The sequence below is a fragment of the Alexandromys fortis genome, unplaced genomic scaffold, assembly GCF_014885135.2.
Source record: "Alexandromys fortis isolate MF-2015 unplaced genomic scaffold, M_Fortis_MF-2015_v1.1 scaffold_78, whole genome shotgun sequence".
Classification (NCBI taxonomy): domain Eukaryota; kingdom Metazoa; phylum Chordata; class Mammalia; order Rodentia; family Cricetidae; genus Alexandromys; species Alexandromys fortis.
Genome location: NW_026067977.1, coordinates 251,925 through 262,338, shown reverse-complemented (window position 1 = coordinate 262,338; position 10,414 = coordinate 251,925). Strand labels below are relative to the sequence as shown.

The following is a 10,414-nucleotide window of genomic DNA, read 5'->3' as shown; positions in this document are numbered from 1 at the left end:
GGTATTAGGGGGTAAAGCTGAAAGATCAGAGAAGCAAAGCAGCCAACCACTAGAGAGCTCTGACCTCTATGAAATCTTCAGACTGAAAAGAGCAAGTTCCTGCCTTATATTCCTCCCTAGTGCTGCTATTAAAAGTGTGCACCACCACTGCCTGTTGTCTATGGCTAACTAGTGTGGCTGCTGGGATTAAAGGTGCATACAACCACTGCCTGACCTCTATGGCTGACTAATGTGACTAGCTTTGCACTCTGATCTTCAGGTAAGCTTTATGTATTAGATCATGAACAAACATCACTATAGATATTAGCAGGTCAATTAAAAAAACTGAATTTAGAGTGTGTGTTATGTGATTTTTTTTCCTATCAGGTCTCAGCTATATTGGTGTGAGGTCATTATCAAACAGTGAGCATTTCATTTTTCAGGTGCATACAGAAGTATTTAGGGTTGCAATGTCACATGCCTGTAACTCAGGTCAAGTGGTCCAGCAAGCATCATCGTCAAGGTTTATAATTTTAAGTTTTATGTTTAGATGTATACTCTATTTGAGGTAATTTTTAGCACATGTTGCCTATGTAGTGAAGCCCATCTTTTAAATGAATGTAAATTGTTAGCATATCATTAATGCAAAGACTCTTCTTTCTCGACTTAATTGTCTTTGCCTCTTTGTCCAATCCGGCTCACTACATGAGAAGATTTCTTTCTGGGCTGTCTTCCGATTCATGGATTTCACTGTCTTTCCTAACACTAGTACCACACAGCCTCTTTGTTTTATGTCTTGAAGTCAAGCAGTGTGAGTTCTTCCATATTGTTTGTTTTTCTAAAGTGCTATGGAGTATTCTAAGACCTCTGCCTTTTCCTATAAATCTTATGACTAGTCATTGCTTTCACCAAAGAAGCCCATAGGATTTGGGCCAGAGGTGCAGTTGAATCACAGGTCAGTTTTGGAAGGATTGACATAGTTCTTACTTAATCTTTCAATTCATGAACCATATTTAAGTCTTTTGTATTCTGTTGTTTGTAGTACACAACAATCACCTGTTCATTGGCAGGTTAATCCATGTTTTGTGTGATGCTAGTGTAAATAGCAGTTTGCGTTTCAGTTTCTAATTGTTGCTGGTGTACAAAAATGCAACTAATTTTGTTTATTTATGTTGTATTTAGTAATCCTACCAAAGGCATCAATTAGTTTCAGAAGTTCCTTTGTAGCTTCCTTGGGATCTCCATTGTGTACGGTTTCACCATTGTGAATAAAGACACATTACTTCTTTCTTCTCAGCGTGGATGCCATTTGGCTCTTTTCCTTCCCTATTCTTTTACTTCCAGTATAATTTGGAATAAATGTGTGGAACAGACATCCCTACTTGATCTTGATTTCAGAGGAAAAGTATGTAGTCTTTCACCATTAAGTATGACATTAGCTGTAGGGTTCTTGTATGTGCTATTAAGTATGATATTAGCTGTAGGGTTCCTGTATGTGTTATTAAGTATGTATGATATTAGCTGTAGGGCTCCAGTATGTGCTATTCACACACTCAAGAGCCTTTGTTCTAGTAGTAATTTGTTAAGATTTGTGACTTTATTTCCATTTTGTAGTGTTATTCTAGGGCTCAAACCCCAGAGTAGAAAAGAAGAAGCACCAAGGATGGCTACTGAACTTTGTTACATTTTTCTCCATCTATAGTTTTTAAACATTAGCTTCTGTCTTTCTTTTTCTGTATGAAAAAGTATTTTGCTGTCATTTTAGAAGATATTTTAGGTGACTAGATAATTCTCATGTGATATTTTTACCCCTTTAATATTTCAATTGACAAGTAAAAATTACATATATTTATGGTATGCATAATGCCTTAGTATGTGAACATTGTGGAATGGCTAACCCAAGCCATTACATGTGGCTTGCCTCACACACTTGTATTATTTTATATGTAGAGTGATCATGTGAGCCTCTCATAGGGATATCAATTTGTAATACACTGCTCATAACTACAGTTTCTGCAATGTTCAACTCATATGTTGAACTCGTTCTTCATACTTAATGAAATTGTTGTATCCTTGACCAACGTCATCACAGTTTCCCTCCATTTAAGCCTATTGTAACCACTATGTTATCATCTGCTTCAGTGAGTTTCACTTTTGAATATCCCTCATGCAGATGAGGCCATGAGTGTTTGTCTATCTTGGCTTGTTTATTTACTGTGCTGCCTTCTGGACTTTCAAATCACAAATGACAGGATTTTTAAAAACTGTGTTATACATAGACACAGTACCTTCTTTATCCATTCATCTAAGACGGACACTTAGGTTGATTTTTAGAACTTGGATCATGCAAATAAATATAACTAAAACCAACACAGGATACATACATGTATGGTCTCACCCCATTTTAGTAAATGCACAGAAGTGGAATTGCTGGATTATATGGTAATTTGATTCTTTGCTTTTTGATAAATGCCTGTAGTTTTCCATAATAGTTAAGCTAACTTATTTTCCTACTAACAGTATATTATACAAATGTTCTCTTTCCCACATTGATGTTTTCTGGTCAATACTTCTCATCTTTTTTATAATAACCATTTTAATTGGAGGGAGCTCATATTTTATTATATTTTTCCAATATCCAAAAATAGTGGGAGATTTGGGTAGATTTTTATTTTAATTAATTTTTGTTGTTGTTGTTTGTGTAGTTTATTTCCTTTGGTTTATAGAAGACAATAGAGATTTCTAATGGGGAATCTCTGTCAGCCAATGAACTTTAAGAGGTGGGACCAAGTTAAGGGTGTGACCTAACTTGGGTACCTGGAGAAGAATGCTGATGGTCCAGGGTTCTCTCTCTCTCTCTCTCTCTCTCTCTCTCTCTCTCTCTCTCTCTTTCTCGTTCCCATGCTACACAACTGAGCTTGAACTTCTCACTCCTGTTTTGTGAGTTTACCCCTTATAATAAAGAAAAATATAATTGGTCTGTCTTGTAGCTAGCCTGGTATTTCTCAACCCATGATAATTCAACAGGTTTGTGTGTGTGTATATTTGACTTCCAAGGTTATTAGTTACTACTCTGAATTTAATTTAAATATTTTAACATACTAATAGTGGTGTAGGAAGGTCATCTGTATATGTGTTACTTTCATTGGTTAATAAAGAAACTGCCCTGGCCTTTTGATAGGCTAGCTTTTTGGTGGGTGGAGAAGACTGAACAGAATTCTGGGAGGAAGAAAGCAGAGTTAGGCAGACACCATGCTTCTCCTATTCAAGACAGACGGTGGTTAGAATCTTTCATGTAAGCCACCACTTCGTGGTGGTACACAGATTATTAGAAATGGGTTAATCAAGATGTGAGAGTTAGCCAATAAGAGGCTAGAAATAATGGGCCAGGAAGTGTTTAAATGAATACAGTTTCCGTGTAATTATTCTGGGGATAAGCTAGCCATGCAGGACCCAGGTGGGACAAAAAGCAGGCCTGCTTGCCTCATCACTACATAATAGCAATATTAACCATAAAATCTCACAGCATTTCTGTACATGCATATGCTTGTTCATGCAATTTGATTATGACCTCTCTTGATGCTCTCATATTTTCTCATGTTTCTTGTAGTTGAAGCATCTTGGCTATTTCTTAAATTTAGAAATATTTTAGCTATTCTTTCCTCAATATTTTGTGTCCTACCTTGCCTTACCTCCTTTCATCACACATTTACTGGTCTATCTGAGGCTGTCCTGTGGTCCAGTATTCACTCTTTCTCTTGGTGCCTTTGGTTCTGTGTTTCACAGCGAACGGCTTCTATTTCTGTGTCTTCAAAGTCACATACCATTTTGCCTTTGGTGCCTAAGCTAGTGTGAATCTCATCTAGTGGATTTTACATCTCTGATGCTTTTCCTTCCATATTTAGATACCGTTTCAGGTGTGGGCTTAAAATAGGGTTTTTCAATAGAGCCCAAGCTACCTTGTCTCAGGATCATTCTTTCCCTTTTCTGAGTGTTGGAAATACAGGTGTGGTCCATGGGTGCCTAGCTAGAAATGCATTTTGTAGAAACATTTTCATTATCTTTGCATAATATATCAAATGTATCTCTAGTGTATGTACCTGTTGTTTAAATAATAATTTATTTATTAAATTAGCATTAATTTTGTAAAATATTTGTAAATAATAGTACTAATTTTCGTGAAATTAATAATAGAGGTGAAAGATGGCAAGAGCCAGAGAAATTGGAAGTTTGCTGGGAGACTGTGTCTCCTAGAAATGTCAGAAGCTACACCCATGAAGTCTCATCAGCTTGATTGTGTTAGCCAGTTCTAAACTACAAGGACACTGATGGCCGTGCTATTGTGGAAGTTGAAGGCTTGTGGAGCCTCCACCCTTCTTCCTGAATGTGATGGAGCCTGGCAGAGCCTGGCAGATACTCTGCTGTGAGCTCTTTCTCAGCCCCTTTCTCACATTCTGAACACTTGGAATGCAGTTACCACACACATTTCTATTAACCTTCCTTATTAATGTAAGAATTTGAATCATTTTAATTTTGAACAGGGTTTATTTTCATGTTCACGTTTTAAAAATCAATTCTTCGTGTTTTTGGTCATTTTCCCCTAGGTGGCCAACTTCAGTTCTTTGTCTTAAAAGGTGCTAGACACTGTTCCTGAGTAGGGCCAAGTAGGAAGAAGCAAACTGATGGTGCTGATCCTGATTTAGTCTTTGCTCAGTAGGATCAGGACAATATTTAGCTCAGTTTTAATGCCTCCCCACTTCTGAGACTAGAATGTTCTCATTACTAACCTCAGCCCCAAGAGGTATAAGATTTTCAATTCAGGATGATGGAAACAATCACTGTCCTGGCCCTCTGTGCATCCTGGGACATCAGAGTTTATTGCTTTTCAAGGTAGTTAACTCCATTTGAGCACTTCTTAGCTGAAATCTTGCAAGAGACTACAAATCTGAGAAACTCTCACTGACCATCTCTCTTTCTCCTGGGGCTCTTTGTTCTGAAAACTTTGACCACATTGGCTTCACTGGACTCCAGTGCCTCCTCCCAGAAAAACCACTGGGACTCTACCTTGCCTTCCTCATTGTGTATCTTGGTGCAACCGTGGGGGTCACCTACCTTGTTTCTATAGAGAATACCATTCTCTACCAATTATTCCCAATGTCAAGAAAGGTAGTATTACATGTATTTATCCAGGGCTTTACATGGGAAGGCAAATCTAGTCCCCTTATTCCACCAGCATCAGGAGTAGAAGTCTCATGAGATAGATGGTTTTTAAGCATTTAAAAAATATTGTCCAAGGCAAAGCCCAGGAGATGCTCTTTCCTAGGCTTTCAAATTACTTCCCAGATAATGATTAATGGTGATGTTCATTGCTCTAGCTACAGAATTGAATACGCCTTACCTCCCTCTTTTGTTTTAAGCTGTGATTTTATAATACACAATGTTTTGCACAATGTGTTATGTAGTTGTGATTACAGTCAGCTTGTGTAACTGAAAAACTTGACCAACTATTTTTGTTTTATTCTGAGTTTTAGTTTGAGAACTTGAAACCAGAACCTCATTCATGCCAAGTATAGGTCATACTGCTGAGTTGTACTCCCCACCTGAGGGACATGTACAATTTCTATAGATGATTGATAATGTACATGGAAAAAATCAGAGAACATATAAGGACAGACATTTGCTTTGGATCCTCTGAGGGCAGGTTTTGCTCTGTGTCAGTTATTCTTTGTAGTGATGAGGAGCGGCAGGCTGTGTTCTGCCGCCTTGCTAGCTTTACCCGAAATAATTACATGGAAGCTGTAATCTTTTAAACACCTCTTGGCCCATTAGCTCTAGTCTCATACTGGCTAACTCTCACATCTTAATTAACCATTTCTAATAATGAATGTAGCATCTGCCTCACTTCCCTTCTTCCTAGCATTCTGTTCGGTCTACTCTGCCTATCTAAATTCTGCCCTATTAGGCCAAGCAGTTTTCTTTATTAATTAACCATTGAAAGCAACAGATATATAGAAGACACTCCCACATCAATTCTTCACTTTTTCTTCTATGATAGAACAAAACTCACCAAACTCCTGGTCCTGCTCACCCAGATCCTAAAGTCTGAATTTGGCCCTCTAAGTGTGCAGTGGCTGCTAATAACATTACTTCTGCTCTGTCTTTCTGTGACGTTGTCCCTTTTTGCATAGAAGGAGATGAACGGAGGGAAACCAAACAAGATGCTTCAGATCCTAGAGCTGTTAGCTTGTTCTCTCAGGATTTCAGATCAATCTGCTTAAGGAAGAGTCTCATGTACCTCATCTTGCTTTGCTTTGGGTTGTGAAACCTGGCCAGCTATGCACACAACGATAGTATGGAACACAGGAAGCTTTGTGATGCTATTCTCCTGCAGGGGCTTCCTTAATTGTTTGTCTGCTTAAAGAGAAGACAAGGAAAGTCATCTGGGACAAGACTGTTGAATGTATGTCCACGTTGGCTGATAATCCACCGGGGTGTTTTGAATTTGCTCAGGGATCAGATTGGAGCTCAGACATTCCACACGACTGTATTTCTACCTGAGGAGAAAGATGAGTTTTATTTTTAGTCAGCAAAGAACAGTAAACTCAGAATTTGCCTGAACTTATTTTCTTATGAATTTCTGTCCAAGCACACTCCAGTTCCAGCAATGCAAAGAGAAACACGCTCACCCTAGAGGCTCTCCACAGCTGCACAGGGAAGGTCTAAACTGAATGAAATTTGATAAAAAGTTTTGATCTCACAAACCTTCCTAATAATTTTGTGGTATGGGTCAAGCAGGCATGTTCTTTGTAAAAAAAGATGATAAAATTATACTGACCCCACGATGGCCCGCACTGGAGCTGTCCCTTGTGTGAGACCTCCATAAACAGAGAGCCGATTTCACATGACTGGGGGTAAAGTCTGAGCCTGCAAGCGGGAGCAGGGAACTTGATAGAGGAAGAAAAAGAACACCAGCCCAGATTGTCTGCAGCAGGGGAAAGGTTCATCTTGGCTGCCTCAAGACTGGATCAAGGCTTAGCATCAGGTCATTGGTGCCTATCACTGGGGCAAAGAGGGGTTATTTTTATTAAGTATTCATGTTTGTGTAGGAGCTTTTGGTCATTAATCATTTAACTCTCAGGGCTCATGGGACTTTTGCAATGGGCAAGAAATAACACCATCTAATTTTACAGCTACAGACTTTGGAACAGAACCATCCACTGCTGTCCCACCTAAGGAGCCAAAGCCACACACAAGAATCTGGGGAGCCAGGTCAGGAGGCCTGAGGATTTCTGTCCCACGCTGACATGAGGTGTTCTGTTTTGATACAAAGTTGATTGATTTCTTTTTATTTTTAAGGAAATGTGATAGATGCTGAGTTGCATTATAGCAAAAAAACAAACAAACAAAAACCTCGCCTCATTTCAGACATCTGGTTGGAAATTCTGCTGTGTCCTCACAATGTTTAAATCTAAATGTGCGGGGCTGGAAAGATGGCTCAGAGGTTAAGAGCACTGACTGCTCTTCCAGAGGTCCTGAGTTCAATTCCCAGCAACCACATGGTGGCTCACAGCCATCTGTAATAAGATCTGGTGCCCTCTTCTGGCTAGCAAGCATACAGACAAAACACTGTATACAAATAAATAAATAAAATCTTAAAAAAAAAAAGCTAATATAAATCTAAATGTGCATTTAAACAGCAAAATTATAGAAAAGATTATAAGGCATTGCTTGCTCATCCTATCTTCTCAGAAGAATGAGCCGATGAGCAAACATTCCTTGTAGGTGTGAGTAAACAGGGGACTAACTATGAGAGAATTGCACGGAGGTTGGTGAGCCTATCATTCATCTAGCGGCTTCCTGGAGAAAGTGTCTTTTGAAGTTCAGTTAAAAGATACCTAAATCCCTGTAGTTCAAAATTCCTTCAACCCAGGTCCTTTGAAGTAGCTTTCCTATTTCTGTCGACGGGCTGTAAACACCTGAAAGTATTACAAGATGGTGGATTTTCCAGAGACCCCGCAAGAACATGTATCAGAGAAAACGAAGAGAACTCTGACCTTGAGAACTTTACAATCTATCAACTGGCCCTGGTGTGGTGAGTCACGCTTTTAATCCCAGCTCTCAGAAGGCAGAGGCAGGAGGATCTCTGTGAGGTTGAAGTTAGCCTGGTCTGCAAAGAAAGTTCTAGGACAGCCAGGGCTGTTACACTGTTTCAACCAACCCCCTTCCCCCCCCAAAAAAATCTATCAATTGTGAGGCAGGAAAGGGGCACATGCGTACAGTGGGGGTGGTGTCAGTGAAGTCATTGGATCTTAATTAAAGCACAGAAAGATCCTCAAGGTTCAGCATGCTCTTGGGTGGGGTGGGGAATGAGTGAGGGTTAGGATAATCGCCTTCCTCCAGCGTAAGGCAGACCTTGGTTCAAATCTGTGTAGAACTTTGTGGCTGAAAGTCTCAAGTCAGGTGGTATGACCAGAGCCTGCCTTATCACCTAAAGATGAAAGTAAGAGTGTCTGGGAAGTGGACACATGGCACCAGGGCAAATCCAGAGGATGTGGGTTTGAGACTCATTCAACTCTGGGAGTCTTCTTTAGATAAACAATGCACAATTCGGACATTAATACGAGGGAGCTGAGTAAGTGTTTAGTAAGGAAGAGAAGTCGTCAGCATGCTTCCAAGGGCTAGGGATCTCCAATGCATGCCAAAGGAACTGGAGAGACTTTGACAGCCCAGGTCAGCACAGTACCTGTAGATGCCACTCAGTTATCCTATATATGCTAAAATAGAAAAGAAATAAAAAATTGAGAATTGCTCATTGTTAATATGGAAGAAGCTGACAAACAGTACAAACATTTGCAAGTCCAGGCAAACAGCGCGATGCTTTAGTGGCTGTCTGTCACGAGCAGATGGCAGCCACACTGAAGATTCTCTCAGCTGACAGACGAGAACTGTTTTAAAGTGACATATCGGACAAGCAGAATAGGGACATCCCAACTCTCCTCTTCAGTGTGTTTAACCAAACTTGCTTTTTATTGCTGATAGCTTAGGAAACTTTCTCGGCGCATAATCTCATCACTTGCAGGGCCACTCATGCAAATTTAGATCAGATTGAAAATGCTTTTCTCAGAACCTTGAGAACTCCAAGAGTCACGTGGTCTAGACAACTTTTCCATGCCAGCTGCTGGCTTTGCAGGTCAAGTCTTGTCTCTCCTCCACCATCATCCTAATTCCAGAGCTGGGCATTAGAGGATGAGCTCATGTTCCAGATTGACACACCTTGGCTATGCAGATCACTGGGTGAGCAGCCAATAAGAGGGCTTCTGGAATCCATTCATGTAAGTATGAGCTAGCAATCAACTCAACAGCAAAGTTCCATGACCCACATAATGCGTTCCACTCTGCTCAAGCTGAACGTGTCCTCAACCCACCTGCAAACCACCCTATCTGCAGGAAAATGTGACAGGGAATTCAGAGCAATATTAACTAGTTGGCATTAAGCACTTTAACTTGATAAACTGTATAAAAACATATTACCATGAAGGGATATAGCCAGCATCGACAGAGGCCCTGTGAGGATTCCCGAGGCTAGCTTCAAGACACCCTGCTTCTCCACGTCATATCAGCGTTCTCAAACTTTTCTCACTAGAGTCACATCTTTAAAATTTTTATTGTATTTAGCTTATTTGTGTGTGCGTGCACACTCAAGCTGTGGTGCATAGGTGGGGGTCAGAGGACAACTCACAGGAGCCAGCTCTCTCCTTTCATTGTGTCCGTCTCAGGAATCAGACTCAGATTTGGCGGGAAGCAATTTTACCTACTGAAGCATCTCACCGCAAAACAATCCGATAGCCTCATAACTGATGCTCAAAGTGACTACTGGGGGCATTTGGGGGCCCGTTCTCAGGACACTCTCTGAAATTAGTGTCTTGCCAAAGTTAGAAATGATGTCTGTCCTTCCCAGCAGGGACAAATTGAAATTAAACTGACTGGATGGTAGGATGCTTCATAGGATAAGGAAGCGCGTTGCCTCCTTTGTTTGCCGGTTCTATTTGTTATCCCAACCTCTCTCTGAAGTGGTTGTGATTTACCTAGCTCTGATCTCTTTCATCTTCCAGGAAATCCCTTCTGGGAAAGTTCGCCTGTCTCTCCCCTCCCCCTCTACGAAGGAGACAGGAGAGTAAGTTGGTGAGCTAGTCAAACCTGCCTCAGGGCTACCCCCCACCATCCGGGGCCAAGGCACCATGGAGCCTGATGAAGGCAGAATTTGGGAAACTGGGGTTCACGGTGTGGTGGTCATTCCAGAAATGTAACCCCTCAGAAACGTGCTGCCCCGGCGCTGGAAGACCAGTAAAACAAATAAAGCTGCCGCCTATTTGGAGCACACGCTGGCCCCTACCACATCTGTAGGACATTTAGCTCCTTGCATCTGGTAGTGTTT

At 40.7% G+C, this 10,414-nt stretch overlaps 1 non-coding gene across 1 annotated transcript; it reads left to right on the top strand.

Annotated features, from left to right (window-relative positions):
- The first annotated feature begins 8,640 nt into the window (after nucleotides 1-8,640).
- On the top strand, nucleotides 8,641-8,752 carry LOC126510881 (small nucleolar RNA SNORA44). Its single transcript, XR_007594541.1, has one exon. It is a non-coding gene; the product is annotated as a small nucleolar RNA SNORA44 (small nucleolar RNA).
- Nucleotides 8,753-10,414: the final 1,662 nt, after the last annotated feature.